This window comes from Phalangium opilio, unplaced genomic scaffold, assembly GCF_054372755.1.
Source record: "Phalangium opilio isolate 3A_F unplaced genomic scaffold, DU_Popi_V2 ptg000003l_1, whole genome shotgun sequence".
NCBI classification, from domain to species: Eukaryota; Metazoa; Arthropoda; class Arachnida; order Opiliones; family Phalangiidae; genus Phalangium; species Phalangium opilio.
This window is the reverse complement of record NW_028324145.1, coordinates 7,446,174-7,470,625: the sequence shown is the minus strand read 5'-3', so window position 1 is coordinate 7,470,625 and position 24,452 is coordinate 7,446,174. Positions and strand designations below refer to the sequence as shown.

The window sequence follows — 24,452 nt, the reverse complement described above, 5'->3', positions numbered from 1 at the left end:
TACCTCTTTATACCAAAACATGAAAAGATCGTTTCCAGCAATTGAAACAAGAACGGTCAAATGTATACAGGTTCATGTTTCTGATAAGTCTGCCATAAATTAAGGGGAATATTCTTTGGGAAATCGATCTTGAGTCGAAAATAACTTCTATCTCCATTTTGCCGTCCGGGACACTATTTTCGAGTTATGATTTGAGTATTTTATGGATGACCCCTTAATCAAATTTAATTAAGAAACTGAAAGACAATGATTGCTAATTTAATTAAGGGTTCATCCCTAAAACACTCAAATCTTAACTCGAAAACAGTGACCCTTATGGCAAAATGGAGATAGAAGTTACATTTTCGACTCAAAATCGATTTCCCAAAGAACATCCCTCTAAATTTATGGCAGACTTATCAAAAACACTCCGTATATTCCCTTATGGGAGAACCACTGCTGTTGATGTGGGTATATTTTCAACCCAAAATCCCGATCTAAAATTCTGAAAACCCTATAGCTAGGCCAAGACCCTTTTCAACAGAGGTGGGAGTAAAACTTCTCTATAGTCCCAGCTAGGTCCCAAACTCTCAAAGGAGAGACTCGTGAACCGGACCGACCTTTTCTTTCAAAATGCTTTAACAATCTACCAGCCCCGTGTGTAATAATTAAAAGCGGTTGCGGGTTAAGTTCAGTTGAAGGCGAGTACCTTAACAGCTCGAATAGGTCTATAAAAGAGTTTAGATTCTAGAAGAATAAGGGCAATTTAATACCTCGGGTGTAATTTCAAAAACTCTCCGCGCCTCGACAAGGGTTCTGCTCTTAGGGAGTTGAGGCTCGCTCTTGAAGGTCTTTGTATAAATTCTTCAGTGGATTTACGCTTAGCAGTTACCCCGATGTTTTAAAGTTTTAAAATGTAGGCCTAATTTGGAGAGTATATTGGTTAACGGGTAGAGAAAAGTACTACCTAGTATAGTTGAATAATTAAGTCTATCCACGTTACGCAAATATTAAAGTTTAATTGATCTCGAGAAGTTCTTAATCAATTCGAAGGTTAATTATTTAATGACTCAGTATGAGATTAATATAAAGGATTAGCGGAAATAACAAGTTAAATATTTAACTTCAGAAATGTTTAAATAAAAAAATTATAACTTATGTTAATTAAATCCATTTTTATATAGAACGTGCGAGCGTAAATATTCTAGTATTTAATTTAAATTCATTAAGACTATTAATTAATTATCCAAGGAGCTACCAAATTATATGTCCAGTCTCAACGTAACCCTAACGTTAACAGAGCGATTAACGCAACAAAATACTGCGTGAGTGACTTTCATTGTATAACGATTTAGTTTTTATTTATTTTAATTCATTGGGCAAGGGCAATGTTAATTAACTAAGCAAAGTTCAATGTTTAGTTTGACAATAAATAGGCTTTGAATAAAACCCTTATGAAATATCTTCATTAATTAACCTAATTAAATTGATCTTTAAAATGAACCTAACTTCGTTAAAGAGACACAATTCCTTCATAGTTTTAAATTAACTATAGAACTTAGAAGGAAAGTACGTTGTCTCATGGGGCAGAGTAGGATCAACACTCTTGGGGGCCCCTAGGCACTGGGCGTTCGGGGTCCCACGCGATATGACAGCTGAGAGCTTAAGGCTGACCACCGAGGGGCCATTTGATCTCCAGGACCCCTAGACTCTTGCCAACAGTGCCTATAGTAGGTAATCCGGCACTGTCCAGTCCTCTATCCTTCAAGGGTCTATGAACCAAATGAACCACGCAGACATAAACCGTTTAAAATAGCGCCACCTATCGTCACTAAGCGGAAACACGAGCAATGAACCCACTTCAGTGAACCTGTAGGCATAGATATTTCAGTAAAACATAAACATAAGACCACACCACATATCCCTGTGACGAGCGGAAAGTAAATTAAATTCAGTAAGTCCAATTCGAAAGCGGAATAATAGGATTGTCGTCCAAAATAAAGATGAGAAGAAAAAAGAATTGTATAGTTTATTATCGAAAAATGGGGACAGAGTTAATCTGTGCCGCTCCAATTGCCTTTCCTCAACAAAAAAAAATCAAGTCTAGAAACCGGCAACGAGTCTAGTCGCCGCCGAGTCAGTGCGACAAAACAGAAGGGAGCTAGGGGGATGGGTCAAGAGATGCCAGATGATTTTCCTGTAGGGGCACCCAACGACACGAAAAAGCGGGGGGGGGGCGCAAAATGAAAAACCGTCGCCCTTAATGAAAAGTTTCCTAGATCCTAAAAACGCCAAGCAAGCTAGATTGGGACAGAGGATAGGATTGGAGTCAATGTTTAGAAAAGTCATTGACGCTCTCGCGGTCCCGGTTTCCTTCTCTCAGCTGAGCGTGAGATGACGCTACTGGGAGGACAAGGATATACCCCTTCTTGATGACAAGCGAATGTCCACGCCGGAGCATGCAGCTAACGTTCCACCACGGTTTTGGTTGGGATCGAGGTTGGATAACAACCCTGGCCGGGTTTTCTAGCTAGCTATTACAAGGTCCAAATAGCAGGGAACCTATAATAAATCGACTAGTAACATTTGAGACTCGCGTTTCGCGAGAGGAAAGGATGGAAGATGAGAAAGTCTGCAACGAAAGATCCATTCCGAACTAATGGCTTTTAACAACGAAATCCCAAATAGATAGTGTTGTAGCAGATAAGAAATACATTTTTTTCTTTCTCTCTCTCATCTGTGTAGGCTATTTTTGATCTGGATAGGCTGCCCATTTTCTCCGTGTCTTACATCCCAATCAGTTTGCACATTGCGTTATGTGTCAATTGATGTAAAATGTGTCTAAATAACGTGTAGAATTGATCTTCCCTTAAAGGGATAATTGCGCATAAAAATGTAAGACGTTCGAAAATATTTCTGTCTTAAAGATTTTAATTAGTCTGAGTATGTATTTAATTTTAGAAATTAATAAAGGTAGGTTTATGCCCGAATCACGATGATGACATATCTTTGTCGAACTCTTTCAGTTTATTAGTAAAATTTAAGGGGTCGATACTCCAATCTTAACTCGAAAACCGTGTCCCTTGTGGCAAAATGGAGATAGAAGTTACATTTTCGACTCAAAATCGATTTCCCAAAAGAACACACCCTTAATTTATGCATGCAGACTTATCAGAAACACCCTGTATATTCATTTAAAACAGGGTTAGGCCTATAGCGTAAAGATTCTTATTTCATGGTATGTACAATACTACTGCTGTATTTTTGATCCTCAATTACAGCAAAAAGACGATTTGTTTTAGAAAGAAATGGAAGCTCAAAGTTGAAAGAAAGAAATAAAGAAAATGAAGAAAGAGATCGTCGAATGAAAGCTGTCCGCCATATGACCTGGCTGGACATTATCCGAACTAAAAGACATCATTGGCCTTGTTGGGAATTGGCCCTGGGAGACTCAGGCACACTCAACCGTTAGCCAACCCTTCCCTCCCCCCACCTTACCCCCCGAAAATGGTCGGTCAGTTCAAGAAAAGAAGGGAAGAGAGCTGGGTCCCAATAGCCATTTTTTCTCCTGGTGTCATTCCTGTTTTATGTTACAAGTAACCATTATTCTACAAAACTCCGATCGAGATAATATGATTTTTTAATGAAAAAAAAAAAACTTCCGTTGCCATGGCAACAGTATGACTCCCTTTTCCGAGGTCATCTATATTTATATATATGTATATATAGGCCTATATTGAGTTTTGTACGCGTTTAATCTTTTACCTCGCGTGTTTACCGTAACTAAAATGATTGTGGAAAAGTGTCATACAGTTAATTTGTTTACAAAATGTAGAAAAATATATTTATACGGAATATTCGATTTTTGTTTCGCCTCCCAGTACAGTAATTTCTCGATTAAAATTTATTGATTGTTTTGTTTTTAGGCGGATAAATATTTCAACTAATTTAAATGGTAATATTACCTCTGAGATTATATTACCAGAAGTATATAATACTTTTCTTCGAGAGAAGTGTGTACCCAACACAAAGCGACGGGGTAATTGTAACATGATTCTTATACCAACATCATTTTACATTTGGAGTGCACAGGTTACGAAACCTCATAATTACTATATTAGCGCTTAACTATATTTGCCAAGGCGCATGCGCTTGTCTATTTTTGTCCCACGTCAAGACAATCAAGGTTTGTGGGTTGATTTCTGGGGATTTAGTAAATACCAAACAGTTACAGAATTCACCCTAGCACAGTGCAATGCCCTATTAGTCCTTATTAGGAAACAGAATCTCATTATTTAAAGGGTCTGTTACATTAGCAGTTCATATTTCAATGTTAATAATAATACACCAATCCTAATTAGGTATGTTAAATTTTAAAATTTGTAAAATCACTTACCCTCATTTTCATATACGACTCTCCATAGAAACCCCCGGTTAAAACTTTGGTGACGTGGACTGATGTTTGCAAGCAATTCTGAGAGATTATTTCGGTATAGCACCTTAAAAATGAATTCTATATAGTACAGCTAGGCATTGATCGTGACGTCATTAAAGAGTTTCCTAGAAAAGACCAAAAAAAGAGAGCTCCATTTAGAAATCTATAAAAGTAAAAATTTTGCAGTCTAACGAACTTTTTAAATGGGTAATTCTTCATTTAAGCGTAAAGTTAGGCCTAAATACATTTCCGAAAGCATATTTCTCCCTAAAATTCCAACGTATTTGACGTAAATGATTAGATCACCAGTTCTTAAACGGCCCCGAGGGTTTCATTAAGCAACACGATATAGACACAGCGTGGGAGGCTAAAATATTTCCGTACTAAAGTTGAGTGACAATTTTATTTTTTCTTTGCATATTTATATATAGGAGCAACTAATCACACGATTCACACCCCCCTTTACCCAAGTAAATGAATTAATACGAGAGTTGGGGTTATTGCGTATACACAAATAAGAACTTTTATTAGCTTAGCTAAGTTTGAAACGTCGGGAAGTTGAGCAATTTAAATGCCAAGTTTAGTATCTTCTGATAAGTCTGGCACAAATTAAGGGGCATTTTCCTTCTATCTCCATTTTGCCATTCGGGCCACTGTTTTCGAGTTAACATTCGAGTAATTGTTTTGGGGATGCCCTCCTAATTTAATTAGAAATCATTGTCTTTCAGTTTCTTAATTACATTTAATTAAGGGATTATCCATAAAATACTCCAATCTTAGTTAAAGAAAAATTAACATGATGCTTTTGCAATTAATAGTTTGCATTAAAGAGGAAGGAGAAATAATCCTCATCGATGTAAAAATGGGGTAGGTAACACTCAGTATTGGGCCATACAAGGATTTTAGCCCATAGCTGTCTGGTAGCACTCTCTGAACCCATAACGCCTAGAGCGCAGGCGCCACAAAGGGAGATGGAATTCAAAGTTTTTACCCCCGTGTCTTTTCCCCTTAGTTACACCGAAGGGGCTTATTGTCCTCCCCAGTTTCTTAACTTTAAACGCATGTGCTTCAGCAGGGTTGCCAGTAAATTGTTATTAGACCATCTCCTGCATCATTCAGATTTGGATCTAACTGAATGATAACTGAATCGGAACAGAATTATACAAGCTTTTCAGTTTGTTCTAGATATCGGTTGAATTACACTTAAACAAAAATGAATGGCAACAACAGTTAATCGAACACTATCTATACTCCTTGATCAAAGTAGGGGGGGGGGGTATTTCTCGTTTGGGGGAGAAGGAAGGTTTCCAGTTAAGAAAATGAACTGTTAAGAAGAATTGGCGCGCAAAAACCTTAATGGTGGTGGCGCGAAATGAAGGAGTGAGCGCGGGAAGAGCTATATTGGAAAAGGCAATTTCCGGAGATCGTAATTTAGCCAAGAAATAAAAAAATACATATATGTTATTTTTTTTTCACTCTGTTCTCGGTACCACCCAAAGCGATACTTCACAGAGCCACATGGGAAAAGAAAAAAAAGGCGAGGGTCCTCGGGAGACACTGACATCAGTCTAACAAAATGTTATTTTTGCCCATAAGGGCTTTTATCTTTTTTATGCCGCAAAAATAACGGAATGAACGATGCCCTTTCACTCAAAATTCACCTCTCGACTAAGATTTAAAGGTAAAATGTTGTAACTGCCTTAGAAATAAGCTTGGGAGATACGATTTTATAATCAATTTTAAACGTATCTCGAACAGGCCTTCGTAAAGAGCGTTCAAAAACAAAGTTTAACCCCATGATGAAGATTTGAGGAAAGAGCATCTTTAAAGAGCGGTTGAAAGTATGGAGTTGAAATGATGTTTTTCAGTAAATTTTGATAGAGGGTGAATTCCTTATTATTAGTCAGTAAACGTTGACATTGGATTGTATTCCAGTAAACCTTGGCAAAGAAGGTCTGGGTTTTCGGTTAACCTTGACATTTTGCCTAGTGTTTCGGTAAACCTTGACATTTAGTTTGGTGTTTCGGTAAACCTTGACATTTAGTTTGATTTTTCATTATATCTTAGTAAAGAAAAGCGTTGGTTTTCGGTAAACCTTGGCATTTAGCATGGTGTTTCGAAAAACCTTGACAATTAGCATGGTGTTTCGGTAAACCTTGACATTTAGCCTTGCGTTTCGGCAAACCTTGACATTTAGTTTGATTTTTCATTAAACCTTAGTAAAGAAAAGCGTGGGTTTTCGGAAAACCTTGACATTTTGTCTGGTTTTTCGTTTCTTAACCTTGACATTTACCCTGATTTTTCGTTTGTAAACCTTGACATTTACCCTGATTTTTCTTGAGTAAACCTTGACATTTACCCTGGTTTTTACTTTATAAACCTTAGCAAAGAAAGCCATACATTTTACCAGTATTCCTTGGCTAAATAGCTATAATTTCTTACTATAACAAAGCAATCTGAGCAACCATTTAACAAATTAAGTTTCTAATAAACCTGATAAAACCATAAGAAACACCTCCATTAAGTGACCTCTTTACCATCACTTTACAAAGGATGAATTTGAAACGTTCTCCTTAGAAGTAAAAAAAAAAAAAATCTCGAAAAAAGAAAGAAATCTTTCCTCTTTATTCTTTTGGCTTCTAAAGTATAGACGGCTCTTCTCGAGGATCGATTGGTCTAGAGGCGCCACCTTAAAAAAAAACCGCGAGTTATCTGAGACGGATGTGTAGACTCGTCGTATAGCCAAACCTAAGATCACCATACTTGTGGGAGTATCCCATATATAGAATCACCCTAAATTTCCTTTTTAGATATTCCTTCTCCTCTGGATAGAGTAAAGAAGGATGAACCAAAGATAGAGATTGTGTCGGAATCTATTTTGTCCCTAAAGAGAGAAAACTGAAAAAGAGTTTGGCAAAATATTTTTTTTTCTTTCACTTCGAGCTCGACTTCGACTTTACTCGGATCTCGTGTTAGAAGAGTTCTCAGAAAAAAAAATAAATAAAAGAATCCACAAGTTGCTCTTGGCTTTTAACAAAATCCGACCACGCCATCGCCATTTGGAGATTGCATTTCGCGAGAAGCTATACCCTACTCTAAAAGCTATAAGGGAATTTGGTAAATTTTCTAACTCGGTTTGGGCAAAAGGGTTTATTCAATACTGCCATGAATATTAAGTTTTATTAGTTCATTAATTCTAAAGGCTTTAATCGAAGTTCCGACACATCTTAATTGGACGATAATTCGGATTTGAACATATGATTTGAAAGCTCAAGTACTTGTTCCGATAGCTCAAGCACTTTTTTCCGAAAGCTCAAGCACTTTTTTCCGAAAGCTCAAGCACTTTTTTCCGATAGCTCAAGCACTTTTTTCCGAAAGCTCAAGCACTTTTTTCCGAAAGCTCAAGCACTTTTTTCCAAAATCTCAAGCACTATTTTCCGAAAGCTCAAGCACTTTTTTCCGAAAGCTCAAGCACTTTTTTCCGAAATCTCAAGCACTTTTTTCCGAAAGCTCAAGCACTTTTTTTCGATAGCTCAAGCACTTTTTTCGATAGCTCAAGCACTTTTTTCGATAGCTCAAGCACTTTTTTCCGAAAGCTCAAGCACTTTTTTTCGATAGCTCAAGCACTTTTTTTGATAGCTCAAGCACCTTTTTCCGAAAGCTCAAGCACCTTTTTCCGAAAGCTCAAGCACTTTTTCCGAAAGCTCAAGCACATTTTCCGAAAGCTCAAGCACTTTTTCCGAAAGCGCAAGCACTTGTTCCGAAAGCTCAAGCACTTACTCCGGAAGCTCAAGTACTTTAGGTGCCAACCCACAGAAATGAAAGAAATATTTTTATAAATAGTGGGTTTTTGAAAAATTTGCATTATTCAAGAAGTTCTCCAAATTTAAAGCTAAAAACTTGGAAACTTTAGCTTCTTAATCGTATCTAATGGTGTACCAAATTTGAAAAAAAAAACAACGTTTGCTCTTAAAGGTATATTTTCTTGGTTGAATTGAATTAAACTCGCCTCTTGGCGTCTCGAATAATCAACATGTAATGTATTTACGTAGCATCGTCGGCTTTCAAGGGTGGAGACGTAGATGGAAACGGGCGTGCGAATAAAACTATGATCAAAAGACGAAAAGCCGAAATATCTTTCCCTAATTAATTGTGACGGCAGAGCGAAAAAAATCCGATTGGATGAGAGAGAGAGAGAGAGAGAGAGAGCGAGAGAGAGGGAGAGAGAGAGAGAAAATGCGCGAAGATCGAAAAAGAAAATAGGCGCGCAGTCATCAACGCGCTGCTTCGCTCCACGCACTAGAGTAGAAAGAAGAAGAAAGAGAAGAGGATCAAACCTTGGAAGAGGCTGAGGATCGAGGAAGATGGAGGAGAATGGTAAAAACCCGATACTATAGCCTAGGCGGCGAGATTTTCTTTAATGGAGCGCAAAAAGGAACAAAACATTCCTCGCTTCTAGTATGTGTGTGTGTGTGTGTGTGGATACCAACATGTGTGTAGTACTTACAAATGAAAGATTGAGTTTCTTCAAGATTTGTTTCGCGGCTTTCTTACAATACATGTTGGGAAAACTTTCTCTCTCAAGGTTCGCCTTTTTGGAAATTGGAAAACTTAAAATTGATCGACGCAAAAGGCCTTGAAAATTTCGTCAGCGAATTTCTGAGAAGAATTACATTACATGTGTTTCTGATAAGTCTGCATCCATAAATTAAGGGGGATGTTCTTTGGAAAATCTATTTTGAGTCGAAAATGTAACTTCTATCTCCATTTTGCCCAAAAGCTCACTGTTTTCCAGTTATGATTTGAATGTTTAATTAAATTAGAAATCATTGTCTAAATCAGTTTCTTAATTAATTAAATTTAAGGGGTCATCAGTAAAATACTCCTGCAATCTTAACTTGAAAACAGTGTCCCTTGTGGCAAAATGGAGATAGAAGTTACATTTTAGACTCAAAATCGTATTCCCAAAGAACGTCCCCATGCAGACTTATCAGAAACACTCTGTATATCAAAGCGGCCCTTGTCTTGACCGTCAGGCCGGCTTGTTTACGTTTATTGCCATATCCAGAATCCAGATACATAAGATTTATTCAAATTCAATTTAATCACTTCTCATCAATTTAAAATTTGACACTAAATGATGATTTTACGATGTTGTACTTCAGAAGAAATTGCAAATGTTTAATTTTCATAGACCGTGGCGCCCGAAATTCTCTGGGCCTGCTCTCCCTCCACAAGGCTTAGTAAGTTAAAGGTTAACGCGGACAATGTTTTTCCAGTGGCTTTCGTTAGACCCTTAATAATACATCAGGGTAAGAGAGCGCTACATTGCCCAAGATATAACCACCACAACAGCTCCACAAGTGATTCAATATCCGGAAGAAACAAACTATGCAGGACTAGTCAGCAGAGAAGAAGGTATACGTAGGAGGACACGTGTAAAGGCCCAGGGAGGTTTTCGTGCAAAACATTGATTTTGAAGACGGGTTATCTTACACGTATTCCCCATTGGGGGTCCAAACGGGGTCCGGATAAAAATTAAAAACCCGAGCTCTATCCGCCAATGTGTTCTACACAAGCTAAGTCTACCTCCCAGGGGCAAGCCCTTACAGTTCCTCCTCAAAATAGACCAATAGATAAATCGAGATATGTTGGTTTTCTCACTATACAGTTTCACTCAAAAGCTCTTCGTAAATTTCACACCTACATTATACTGTATTAACTTCGGTTTTAATCGGCAGCCATCATGGAAAATGGCCAACCAGTAAATATCTTATATTTTCTGCTATTTGCCCATCGTAAGTTCCACGGATTCCTATAAGTTTCTATACGAAAACTGCCTATAAAAATGGTTTGAATTACGACTTAACGATATCATTTCAATACACGATGTCTCTGTGCATGCTCGGGAAACAATACACCATACAGGGCATGCGCAAGAATCTAAAGTCGCTGTTTTACTCTTTTGAGTTTCCCCCATTAAAATGCAGTCGAAAAAGATCCTCCCATAACTGAAACAACATAATTTTAATACATCTATTTCTATGTACATGCCCATGAAACAATTGAATACACGTACGGTACAGCGCAGACGCCTGAATCTAAAGTCGTTGCAGTTTTACTTCTTTGAATTTCCCTCTCTAAGTTCAGAAGAAAAAATATCGCTTTCTTAACTGATTCAAGAGTACATTACGGAGGAATTTATTCGCGAATAGCAATAATCGTATCGACAAGCGTCGACGGTGGCCATTCCAAGGGGGTTAAAATATGGGCCATTTACCGATTACCGATATAAGTTCGCCAATGACACGAAGAGCCGTTACGAGTGCTTTTAACGGCCCCAAACTACAAGTCTACACAACTCGTTCGAATCTTCTCTCCTCTTCCCAACAAGCGATTCTCTAGGGGGAGAATCATAAGTTTATAAGATATGTTCCACCCATAAGAATGACACTACCTATACTTCGTAATGCTAGAGACTTACAGCTCGGAAGCGAGAATTGAAGTCATACACTCGGTGGTTAGTTTTGCAGGACTTCCATCTGTGCTAATAAGCCTTTGGCATGTAGCGCCTCACCAGGCGTCCCTCGCTTTACCTCGAATCTATGACCTACGTCACTTCATGACAAGCTCCAGTTTGTAACCAGCGACAAACTTATGGAAGGAACATATCTTATGAACTTATGGGAGAATGTATGTAGGAGAAAGCTAGTTCAGCGGGGATCTAGTTTTTGATTAATAGTCTCAAGCTCTTCTTTCATTTTTCTTCAAACCACCGCACCTCCTAGACGCTTAAGTACAACCGTGGTTAGATACGCAAAGGCTTACAGAAATAATAACGCTATAACGTCGGTCTGGAAACCCAAGGTTGAGCCGCTAATAAAAAAAAAACTTTTCCGCCGCTTCGATTTTTAAAGTCACCAAAATGAATATGGCCATGCAGGTTTTTGGGTTTCTTGGAAAGAGGAACTATTATAGTGTTAAGAACATACTTTGAAGTTAAATTACGTCGAGTTTTTGTTTATCGTTCTTGTTTGAATGAGCAAGTAAAATCTTTATGTTGATAAGTAAAAGTTCTGAGTGACCATAAGTTTATAAGATATGTTCTATCCATAAGTATGAGGCCTCCTATACTTCGTAATGCTAGAGACTTACAGCTCGAGCTAGTTCGAGAACGACAAGCGAGAATTGAAGTCCTACACTGGGTTAATTAATTTTGCAGTCCTTCCTATTTAGTCTGAACTAAGCCTTTGACAGCGCCTCACCAGACGTATTCGCTTTAAGAGAATCTATGGCCTAGGTCACTTCATGACAAGCTCCAGTTTGTAACCAGTGACAAACTTATGGGACATGTCTTACGAACATATGGACTGACTGATAACAAGGCCTAGTCAAAACCGCGTTTCTTAGAAGGCTGTAATTTTGCAGGGACGTTACTCTTAAGTAGTAGGTACTTATTAAGAAACAGTTTAAGAATCCGCGGCCATCTTGAAAAATGGAGACCAAAAAAGTGAAAAAGGTTCCATATGGAATAAAATCCGTACCTTTCAACCGATTTCACTAATATTTAATATACTAGTTGGCTTTATTATCTAGACTGACTTTATGACTTTTGGGGTCCAATTTTCCGCCATATTTTAAAATGGCGGCACATAAAGTAACAAAAAATAAACCGGCAGTCTGACAAACAATGCCTGTTCCCTTTGGTGATATTTGTAGATATCGAGGGGTTAGTCACTTGGCCTATTCGGTGTACATGACTGTACCAAGGGAATTATTCGTAATCTATAAGTTTCCAGCCCTTGACGGAGACACTACGAGTGATTATCCCCTCGGCAGATACACAATAATACTAATTTTCGAAATATTCATCATTTTATACGATATATCCGGTAATAATAAATAATTCTAGGACGTACCCCTTTCCTTCAAATTTAATTAAAAGATTAGAAAAGTTTCGAGAGGGTAGTTTAGGGTCAAGGAACGCAAAAATATCCCGAAGTCTTTGAAGAATTTTTAAATAAATATAAGAGTACGTTTCTTTATACGAGGGACTAGCTGAAATAACCACTCCAAATTAAACTTTTAAACCATTTATAATTCTATAGTTTTCTTAAAACTTGGGAAGACAAACCAAGATTCAAGATGCTTTACATAAACTTTCAATTGCATGAAAATTTAAGTACTGGTATATATTTGTTCACATTATTAATTTTTAAAATACATCCGAGTATATTTTAACCTAAATATTTATTGAAACCGAAGACAATCTTAATATTAATATAGTATTGTCAAGAAGCGATATCTAGTTTACTAGGGAGAAGGAATAAATTCGCCACATTTCTAGCTTTATCTCCAGTCCAAACGTAGGTCCGGAGTTAATCCCCGCCTCTAAATTACAACCAGCATCTCACTGGTTCTTGAAAACTCACTTCAGCGCGACGCGAATGACGAAAATTACATATTTTCCGACTGAGGAAAGGCGGAATAGCCCGGCCTGCTTTTACGTCCCCCCTTGTATTTTGAAAGGTGGATTGGGACTATGGCGCGCGAATGCTCAACCTAAATATTTATTGAAACCGAAGACAATCTTAATATTAATATAGTATTGTCAAGAAGCGATATCTAGTTTACTAGGGAGAAGGAATAAATTCGCCGCATTTCTAGCTTTATCTCCAGTCCAAACGTAGGTCCGGAGTTAATCCCCGCCTCTAAATTACAACCAGCATCTCACTGGTTCTTGAAAACTCACTTCAGCGCGACGCGAATGACGAAAATTACATATTTTCCGACTGAGGAAAGGCGGAATAGCCCGGCCTGCTTTTACGTCCCCCCTTGTATTTTGAAAGGTGGATTGGGACTATGGCGCGCGAATGCTCAAGCATCTTATACCTTCTTTCTAATAAACTAGATATCGCTTCTTGATAGAATAAAATACGAATATTTAAATTATAAATGAATTGGAATATCAAAGATGCAACAACTTAAGTTTTAAAGGTCAAATGTAAAAGATTGACGAAGATACTGACGTGGTAAGATGTTTACAAATTTACCAGTGAAACTCGTATTGAATTACAATTCGGGAAAGGGTACTATGCATAAATCTTTTAATCGATAAAGCGTATAAAATAATGGATATATCGATTGGAACCATGTTCTTATCTACAAAATTAAAGATGATACGAGCAATTAAGTTTTAGTAAGGCCACGTAATGGACACTACGCGTTAGGCTTTCCTGAGAAGCACTGGGAAGTACCTCTATTGGACGTCTCTTACCACCTGACGCGTTCGTCCAATAGGGACACTCCCCAGGGCTTCGTGGATTTTAAATCTAAATATGCCGCCATCTTTTAAAATGGCGGTTCGAAATAATAAAATTACGGGTTATACGCTGCATCAGTTTTTCAATAAAGAGGTTATACTGCACTCTATGGGGTAAGTTTTGACTTTTGAGAGTCAAGAACTGATTCAAACTGAACTTTTAACCTTTCCCTATGCAGTCATGACTGAATATTAATTGTTGTGGAAATTCTAATTTAAAGGTAATATTGATAACTATAGAAGGTCGGGAATCAATTATAACTGTTTCCATTTTAAAGTTTTTAAAGGACATTGAATCTCCTGAGTTTTATATCTCAAAGATGCATGGAAGGGATAAAAAATTCCTTCTCAATGAGAGTCAATCCTGATTCCTGAAGAAAAGTAGAGAAGATTGAGAAAAGAAAGAAAAAAAGGAGAAGAGATGAAAGTGCCATTAATCTCAATCAGGTAAATCCCAAACCTCTCTCTCTACCTTAAAAGAGGAACCTGAATTTCTTTTTTAGAGTTTTTTCAAACATTGACGACAGAATTTTATCCCATGAGCTCGGGAGTTCAGAACTCCGAGTATCCAGTAAAGACAGACTCAGAAATGGGAGTCGAATTTAAGTAGCTATTCTAGTACAATGTGTTTGACTAGTTCGAGTCAATTCACACGAAGTTACACAAAGGAGTTCTTTACCGTTCCCCCAGTGTTGCCAGACCATTGGCGAGTCTAGATACTGCATGCTGAGATAAAGGGTAACAGCTCAGTTTGAATCAGTAAGTTCTTGATTAACTTGACTTACAGAAGGCCTGACAACACTGCACTGAAGTTTAAGCTGAGAGAGGCTGGAGGAATTTCACGTCAAGATTACCAATTAAGTTGAAATACACGTAAAAAAAACTTTAGGTGAAGCATCAGACATGTTCGCGGATCATGAGTGAATGAAAATAAAGGCAAAATAATATAGATTGAAAATACCTGTATTAAACTATAATATCGATTCACACTTTCACCGCGAACAAAGGGGATTCTCGTGTACTATTTGGTTTATATCTATATAGACCTTTTCTACCAAGAGATGGGAGCAAAATCATTTCTGCCCTTTGATAAGCTTTATATTTAAGATATTTTGCGGCAATATTGTGCCTAGGATTTACTTTCGTCGGAGAGGCATATAAAAACTAAATTTGGGCTGCTAGAATGCTAAACAAACGTAGTGGAGTATGGAAAAAAGGGGGCGTTGTTTGAGAGACGGCGTAATTTAATTCAAATACAGTTTGCAAACTCAAGAAAAACCCGAGGCAATGTTAAAAATCCCGTAGGATAAAAGCAAACTGATCTTGAAGAGGGAAGGAAAATTGCTTGTACACTTTCAACTATAACTTCGGAAAACGCGGGAACCCTTTCTCTAGGGCCAAAAAAATATATACAGGGTGTTTCTGATAAGATAAGTCTGCCATAATTTAAGGGGGATGTTCTTTGGGAAATCGGTTTTGAGTCGAAAATGTATTTTCTATCTCCATTTTGCTACAAGGGCCGCTGTTTCAAATCGAGTTATGATTTGATAGTGTTTTAGGGATGACCCCTTAAATTTAATTAAGAAACTGATAGACTATGCTAATTTAATTAAGGGGTCATCCCTAAAACACTCAAATCATAACTCGATTTGAAACAGCGGCCCTTGTAGCAAAATGGAGATAGAAGTTATACATTTTCGACTCAATTTCCCAAAGAACATCCCCCTTAATTTATGGCAGACTTATCAGAAACACCCTGTATATATATACATATATGTATACACCAGACAACTTAAGTTTAACAGACCTTTTAAAGTTCAACTTTTGATGATTTGGGATAGTGATGATGGTAGATTATGGCGTATTGAGTTTTAAGGGTGGGATGAACTCTAGCTCGACTAGAATTCCACCGTTTCCAAAAAGAAGAAGAAGAGGAGGAGATGGAAAAGGAGTTTAAATTGAAAAGCAGCAAGATCTCTCTAGAACTCAAGATTCTAGAATAAAGAACTATTTCTTTTTTAGTTTTCAGCGAGTACAAAATTTAACAACTCAACTAGGTCTATTCTATAGCTAGAGTTCTCTCTCTTTCCTCTTTCAAACTCCCCTCTTTTGTTATTTACGAATCGTTTTCTACATCTATTCCTTCGGCTATACTTTAGTTTTAAACTTGTTACGTAAAAATTATTTCATTGTTTAATTGGAATTTGTTGGGAGAAGTTTACGACGGTGTTAGAATTTAAAAGCAATTTAGGCCTAGCTCGACAATGAAATAAAGTACAGACTGGGTCTAATCCTCTGGACTACTCTCTTTTTAGGCCTTGTCATTTAGTTTTTAAAACGGTGTATAATATCATAAGTGTATGAGAAACGTTCCATAAGTATGACACTTAATATACGTCGTAATGCTATAGAGACTTACAGCTCGAGCTGGTTCGAGAACGACAAGCGAGAATTGAGGACTATACTCGGTTTTGTAGGCAAACTTCCTATTCAGTCTGTACTAAGCCTTTGACAGCGCCTCACTAGGCGTATTCGCTTTACCTCGAATCTATGACCTACGTCACTTCATGACAAGCTCCAGTTTGTAACCAGTAGCAAACTTATGGAACATATCTTATGAACTTATGATCATAATATGTACAAAACTACAGATGCTAAGCCTTTGTTTGTTTTTTTAAAAAGTATTACTAGAAAATGGCATAAACTTGACCTTTCCGTGAACTTTTGAGGCCTTGACCTTTGGGTTTTTATACTTCTTTCTTAGAAAGCTTAAGAGTTATCCTTGCTGTAACATGAAGGGGTTGGAAATATGATCAAAGACGTTGGGATTTCATCAAATATCCGGAGATAGAGCGCGAGTAAGAGAAGAAAGAAAAAATTCTCGGAATAGAAGGTAATCGTTTAGTGGATTATCTTTTTGGGCCCCACGACAAAAGGATTTACCGGATTACCGCCCCCTGCATTCCTAAGCCCCCAACTCGATTTCCGAAACAATTTTCTGTATGGGAAGTATCGGTTATTATACCGTGTAGGCACTATTGGAATTACATCCGATTAAATAACATTAGTAATTGGGCCAAATAATTACCGGAATTAGGCTTAGCAATTAATGGAAACGTCGGTAATTGAGGCTGTAGGTATATAGGAAACACATTCAATGCAGATTTTGAATAACATTAGGCTTAAAGTCAACTCTAATAATTATCGATATTAGGCTTTAATTCTACTCAAATAATTATCGATATTAGGCTCTCATTCTACTCAAATAATTATCGATATTAGGCTCTCATTCTACTCAAATAATTATCGATATTAGGTATAAATTCAAGTCCGATAACTACCTATATTAGCCTCAAATTGAACTTCAATAATTATCGATATTAGGCCTAAAATTAAATCCGATAATTATCTATATTAGCCCTAAAATTAAATCCGATAACTATCTATATTAGGCATAAATTCAACTCTCTGATAATCTCGATATTAGGCTTAAATTTAAATCCGACAATTATCGACACTACGCATAAAATCAACTCCAATAACTATCGAAATTAGGCTTAGCAATTCGTTCTTCAATTTATGGAAAAAGTTCCTCCGCTTAAAATGCCTTACTTTGATGATAAAACAACAACAAATGAAATTTAATGCTTAAAACAAACCAATCCAATAAATTCGTTTTGCTGTTAAGAACACTGGAACGTGACTAACGCTAAGCCTTTTTCACTATTTTTTCTAAGTTTAAACAATTTAACCTTTTTTTATTTTCCCACGAGTTAAACTTTTGTCTTAACTCTAAAAACCTTTCTGGTTCATTAATAAAAATTGAACTAAAAGAGAACGAAAACAGGTCCTAACTTTCAAATACACAGTAGACTTAAAACAAAAAATGTTCAATGGCTACATAAGTTTATAAGATACGTTCCATAAGTATGATACTGCCTATGCTTCGTAATGCTAGAGGAGACTTACAACTCGAGCTACTTCAAGAATCAAGAGCGACAAGCAAGTTTTGAGGACTACACTCCGTTAATTTTGCAGGACTTCTATCTACCTTTTTAGTCTCTACAAGAAGCGATATCTAGTTTACTAGGGTGAAGGTATAAATTCGCCACATTTCTAGCTTTATCTCCAGTCCAAACGTAGGTCCAGAGTTAATCCTCGCCTCTAAAATAAAACCAGCATTTCATTGGTTCTTGAAAGCTCACGTCAGCGCGACGCGAATGACGAAAATTACTTATTTTCCGACTGAGGAGAGGCGAAATAGCCTGCGGCCTCCTTTTACGCCCCTCCCCCTTGTATTTTGAAAGGGGGACTGGGACTATGGCGTGCGAATACTTAGGCATCTTATACCTTCTTCCTAGTAAACTAGATCTCTACCAAGTCTTTGACAGTGCCTCACCAGGCGTCGCTTTACCTCGAATCTATGACCTACGTCACTTCACGACAAGCTCCAGTTTGTAACCAATGACAAAACTTATGGAACATGTCTTACGAACTTATGATTGCTGTTATAGGAAAAAAGATATCATCTGTAAAAGAAGTTTGAAAAGAAAGAAAGATGCACCACCACTCTTTTTGGTTGGTGGTTGCGCTTTTAAGGTCGGTCTATATAAGAGAGCAAACGAATCACGTAAAATTCAGACAGTACGTGTTCAGTCAAATTCTTTCAAAAGAAATTCCCAGATGCTACAAACACACGAGCATCGCGTCGCACCACCACCAAGATGCTCGAAGTGAATAAAAATAAACTTCCCAAAGTTATTAAATGGAATTTTATACTTTAAGGTAAGAACTCTCCGGGCTATAGTTCAATCTGGTTCAATGTATATTTCAAATTGGAAAAACGTATAGATCTACATATAAAATATTGAAGAAATTACGACCTATTTAGTTTTCTTACAGAAAACCCTACTACGAGTTAGCGAATAACGTTTCAAGTCTACGAAGGCCAATTACAGTCCTCACACAACATCGACGTCGCGATCTACTTCACGCAGAGGCATACATTACACAAAGGAAACGACTTTATCCGTATGCTTTAAATTGTGTTGGGTTATAAATGCTGTGGTCAAAACATTTACGGTGTGAGCTAAGAAGCTTTAGTAGCTTATCTGGACGCCATTTTTCAAAATGGAGGCTGATATAGTGAGCATCCAATATACTCTTAAAGGAGAGGGGGGGGGGGAGATGGAGTAGCCACGTGCGGTAATGAAAGTCTCCTAGTGTACCTTTAGTTGGGGATTGTTAAGTGCTGCCGCCTAGCGCCATTTAAAAATATTAACTAGTTCCAACGAATTAGTTTCCAATTTTAAGACACAGGGAGCTACTGAAGATGCTCGGAGGACTTTGTTGCCCTTCCGTAGATGGGGTACAGAGACAACGTTATAGGTATGGATATTTTCTACCCCATCTCACCTCTGTCCTCCAAGCTTATAGTGAGCATCCAGTAAAATTAGGGACTCTGGAGATGCAGACGGGATTAGGAGTTTACAAACATAAGCTTAATTTTTTTCTGAAATCAACAAACAAGGCTGCAGGGATGGTATCTTGAATTAAGGAAGAAATCTCGCGCAGTCCTTCGAGTGCATCTACTTCCGAAGAAGGAAGGAAGAAAAGGTAGGGAAGAAGGGAAGGGGAGAGAAGATAGGGCAGGAGCTTTTCCTTGGTCTTTTCCTATCGAACAGTCTTAAATTCCCTTCGGAGACAATTTTCTAATGGCCAAAACCTTGGTGGCCCACGACGGTGGTAAAAGGGTTTTGAAGGAGAAGGGAGTTTTCTCTCTTGAAAGAGATTCACTCGATTACTGAGGCATTTTTAACGGGATTCGGTATATATATACCGAAAGTGTTCTCTTTAACCATCGCTTTCCAATTGGACTGGCTGGTGCGGCGGCCATGGTCTTCTGGTTGCTTCTCTCTCCCCAAACCTTCTTGAAAGGAAAAGCTTTAAAGAGAGTTTCCCCGCTTGCCTCTTTTAGAAACAGAGTCCAACTATAGCTATATACCTTCTAAAGGGAACGTGAACAGCCATTTCATACTTTTTTATACATCTTATACTTTTCTAGTTTTAAATTGTTGCTAATTTATACATTTTGTTTTGCCACAAGTTCAAAGAAATTTAAACTAAACGAAATTAAAGTGGCTAGTTTGTTAAACCATAGTAACCTGATCCTCCATTGAGCCTAACCTAAGCCCAACTATAATCTAACAAAACGTAAGCCCAATTCAAGCCTAACAAAACCTAAGCCCAATTGAAGCCTAACAAAACCTAAGCCCAATTGAAGCCTAACAAAACCTAAGCCCAATTGAAGCCTAACAAAACCTAAGCCCAATTGAAGCCTAACAAAACCTAAGCCCAATTGAAGCCTAACAAAACCTAAGCCCAATTGAAGCCTAACAAAACCTAAGCCCAACTCAAGCCTAACCAAACCTAAGCCCAACTCAAGTCTAACCAAATCTAAGCCAAACTCAACCCTAACCAAATCTAAGCCAAACTTAACCCTAACCAAATCTAAGCCAAACTCAACCCTAACAAACCTAAGCCCAACTCAAGTCTAACCAAACCTAAGCCAAACTCAAGCCTAACCAAATCTAAGCCAAACTCAAGCCTAACCAAATCTAAGCCAAACTCAACCCTACATACCTAAGCCTAACACACTAAAAATTATGTTAGGGTCAGGTTGAATCTTACATAATTTTATGAAGTTAAGAATTAAGATCACACCCTAAAATTTTGAAATCATAATAGAATTTTCGCACAAAATCCACGTTCCACATTTCCTTTAATCTTCTAACTTAGAAAAGCGATCGAGCTAGCTAGATCATTCATTTATAGTGGGTGATTATTCTATATAAATTTTGAGCTATACAGTTTCTGGAAAACTATAGGAGAGAGAATCCCACTCACTCCATTAAAGCCTCGAGATAATGACTGAGTTAAGCCTTTGCACGGTGTGAAAAGGGCGGAAAATAATAGATAAATATGATATTCACGTATTTTCTGTACATCATTATTCACAAAGAGGAGACAAGAACACCGTAAAAAGAGTCGTTGGAACAAAAAAAATGTACAGACAGATAGTAAAAACAGAAAGACATTGTTTCACAAAATATATACCACCCTTGTTATATATTCAAGTCTACATTGTTTCGAATTCGATGTTGTACGCATTTCTACGAGGAAAATATACTTAAAATAAAGGCTACAGATTCGAGGAAACTATATAGATTTATGTTGAAAACCAGATATAGATCCGCCTTTGTTCCGTTGTAATCTTTCGTAATAAAATTTAATTTAAAAGCTACGCGAAGGATCCGCCCCAAAACAGTATAGTACAAAGCATACATCAAGAAGTGATATCTAGTTTATTAGGGAGAAGGTATAAATTGGCCACATTTCCAGCTTTATCTCCAGTCCAAACGTAGGTCCGGAGTTAATCCTCGCCTCTAAATTACAACAAGCATCTCATTGGTTCTTGGAAACTCACGTCAGCGCGACGCGAATGACGAAAATTACATATTTTCCGACTGAGGAGAGGCGAAATAGCCCGACCTCCTTTTACGTCCCCCCCCCTTGTATTTTGAAAGGGGGACTGGGACTATGGCGCGCGAATACTTAGGCATCTTAAACCTTCTCCCTAATAAACTAGATATCACTTCTTGCCTACATCCGGAAATTTCAGACTAGCTCGGAATTCCGTGCAAACATAGCGAACTATGGTGCAAATTTTATGGGATCTTCAATAGTCGCGACAACTGGAAACAATTATATTATATTTCCTACTTTAACTACGGTTATTGCTTAAAGAATATGTATGGAATTCTAAACGTGAAATGAACCTTATTTAGTTTTAAGCGTTAAAAGACATTGTATGGTTCATAGTTAATTATTCAGGAGAGTTAGAAAACAAAAACACAGTTCAACGTAAAGCGGACTATACGTAATTACGAAAAATGCTGAGTGCATGCATTTTTCTAACTCACTCCTCTTTCACGATCTACTGTCTAACAAAGACAGAAGTAATTTAACTCAAAGTTATAGATAAAGTGCATGCAATTAGGCTATTACACTTTTGAGTTTGAATTAGAGAATATCCATGACTTGATTTGATTGTGCAACTAAAATGCCAAAGCCCAAGTTCTTATGGCTCCCCGAGTTCAATTCAAACTCATTCATTCCATGTGATTACCAGTGGGCCGCCTTTTTTGGTCGGAATGTATAAATACTATTTATTACGGATTCCCATCTCTTACATTTCGCATAGGCGCCCGCTCAGCAGAGATAAAAATACGACTCCCCCCCCCCCACCAACCTCGAAAGAGAGAGAATATTCCATATTTTCTCTCTCTGCGCATGGGCAAAATTTCAAACTCACCAGTTACCACTCAGGATTTTCCGGAGAGATGCAGTTCCTTTCCCCCACAAGACCTAGCGGATTCCGACTGACTCAATTCAGAGCCACCTCACAAGGTTCACATCCACGAGTGTATAGACTCGCTGAAGGCTCTCTATTGCGCACGTATATGGCGGTCAGCTTTTTTTGGGGTAGTTGGGCATCCATAGTAGCTATTAGTATTTATACATATCCATGGTAAACCAAACTAAAATCACACGTAGACCCTAGCTTTATATTCAAAAACTTCGGCTTAATTTGATAAATTTCAAGTTTTCGAAATTCATATAGGATAATATTAACAAAATGGCGAAAGGCTTAGCTGGAAATGAATGCATCATGCGTGAAAATTACTGGTCGGGGAACCGAAAAGCGCCCCCTAGCGCAGGATCTCTAGTGCACAAAGCGGGAATTATTCTCTTAACCAACAGGTGGTCGCTCATATCAACTCCCAGTTTAAATCGTTTTAAGACCGTTAAGGAATTTTCCAATATAGGCAAGGGTTCAAATAGGCTCCGAATGCCTTATAAATAAATTAATTAATAATGGTAATTTAAAATAAACTTACCCAGTAACGATGTAATTAAGACGAAACTATCGACGCACTTCGTAATTGAACGCCATTGAATTGTAGATTTAAATATACAGATAGAATTCTGAAAATATACATAAAAGACAGAGGAATTTTTATAAATTGAAGAAAACTTTAGACCAAGTCTTAATTATAAATCTAAGAGATTGGCAAATAAAAACCTACCTCTAACGCAATAAATTAAAACACCTGAGCTTAAGAGACCAATTTCTAACAGGAGCCCGTTATCACATACCCAAGTCTTAATTAAACGTGCACCAAATAATCTTAATATCAGAAGTGAGATGAGACTAGAAGTGAAGGGCTCTAGCATTGATAGTAGATCCTGGCATGCCGCTTCCCACGCACCTACACTACTGAGAAAAAAATTGGTCGAGTTCCAAAAACATTTCCTACCCCCTTCCCCTCAACCTAAAGCGGCCGAACACGGACTAACTAGTGAACAAATTTGAGGATTTTATGCCTGTTCCCACGCGCCTACACTACTGAGAAAAAAATTGGTCGAGTTCCAAAAACATTTCCTACCCACTTCCCCTCAACCTAAAGCGGCCGAACACGGACGCGGTCGCGGCTCCTTGAATCTAGTTCGGCCGTCTACCACCGCGAGCGTCTCACTTTTTGGAGGGAAAATTCAGAAACCGCTACTAGAGGGCCAACCGTTCTTGTGTTATCAAGAATATTCACTTTCGCCAGGTGAAGAATTTGGTTAGCTTAGTAGTTCTGGTCTCATCTCACTTCTGTTAATATTAAAGAAAATGCTCCAATAAGAACAAGGGTACAAAGCCAAATAGAGCTTTTGCGATTTTACGGACCTTGGGTACAAAGCAAGGTGCAATCACCCAAGATCGCAAAAACTTGGCTAAAGATCAAAATTCACATACAGGGTGTTTCTGATAAGTCTGGCATTATAAATTACGGGGGATATTCTTTGGGAAATCGATTTGAGTTCAAAATTTAACTTCTATCTCCATTTCGCCACAAGGGACACTGTTTTCGAGTTAAGATTTGATAGTGTTTTAGGGAAAACCTATGAATTAAATTAGAAATCATTGTCTATCCGTAAAATACTCAAATCATAACTTGAAAATAGTGTCCTTTGTGGCAGAATGGAGTTACATTTTCGACTCAAACTCGATTTCCCAAAGAACATCCCCCTTAATTTATGGCAGACTTATCAGAAACACTCTGTATATAAATTTTACAGTAGATCTCAAAGTGGTAGTACAATAATTAAACGAAATACGACGTTAAAAATAGGTGTAAAGTCTGTATTAATTACATACACTCTGGTTTTGCATGAACAGAATAAAAGGGCAGTCGTGGGAGGGGGAGGGAAGGGGCATCAATGGACGATCGCCCTCGCGATTAACGAATTAATTAGCGCTCGAGAAGCGAGTATATACCTTTACTCTGCCAATTATACGTAAGAGCCGCTGCTCCGCGTTAAAAGAGGGGATGATTTAATGAAGGAATTCATTAATTTAGACTCCTCGACTCGGATAAGAATTAACCAAACCAAAAATCTCTTTTAACTTACACTAAGGAAAGCGAAATAGGAGTGAGTATATTGGCTTTGTGGAGACATCGACTCTTAGTTTTTTTAATTGTATTTATTTAATCCGAAATTCATTATACGAAGTCAGGGATATATTTAATTTTAGAAGTAGGAATGGAGGACGGTTAGTATTTACTTCAGTCCGACTCATAGCCGCCCCAGTATAGAGCCCCTCCC

The 24,452-nt window shown here is 37.7% G+C and overlaps 1 long non-coding RNA gene across 3 annotated transcripts in view; it reads right to left on the bottom strand.

Moving 5' to 3' along the window:
- LOC149717450 (uncharacterized) overlaps nucleotides 1-24,452 on the bottom strand; it is a 208,973-nt gene that overhangs the window by 15,824 nt on the left and 168,697 nt on the right. For all 3 annotated transcript variants that reach the window (XR_016366820.1, XR_016366819.1, XR_016366821.1), the window contains 2 exons: nucleotides 22,697-22,784; nucleotides 4,376-4,539 (listed from right to left, as the gene is read on the bottom strand). This is a non-coding gene — a long non-coding RNA (uncharacterized LOC149717450). The remainder of the gene's footprint in view (nucleotides 1-4,375; nucleotides 4,540-22,696; nucleotides 22,785-24,452) is intronic.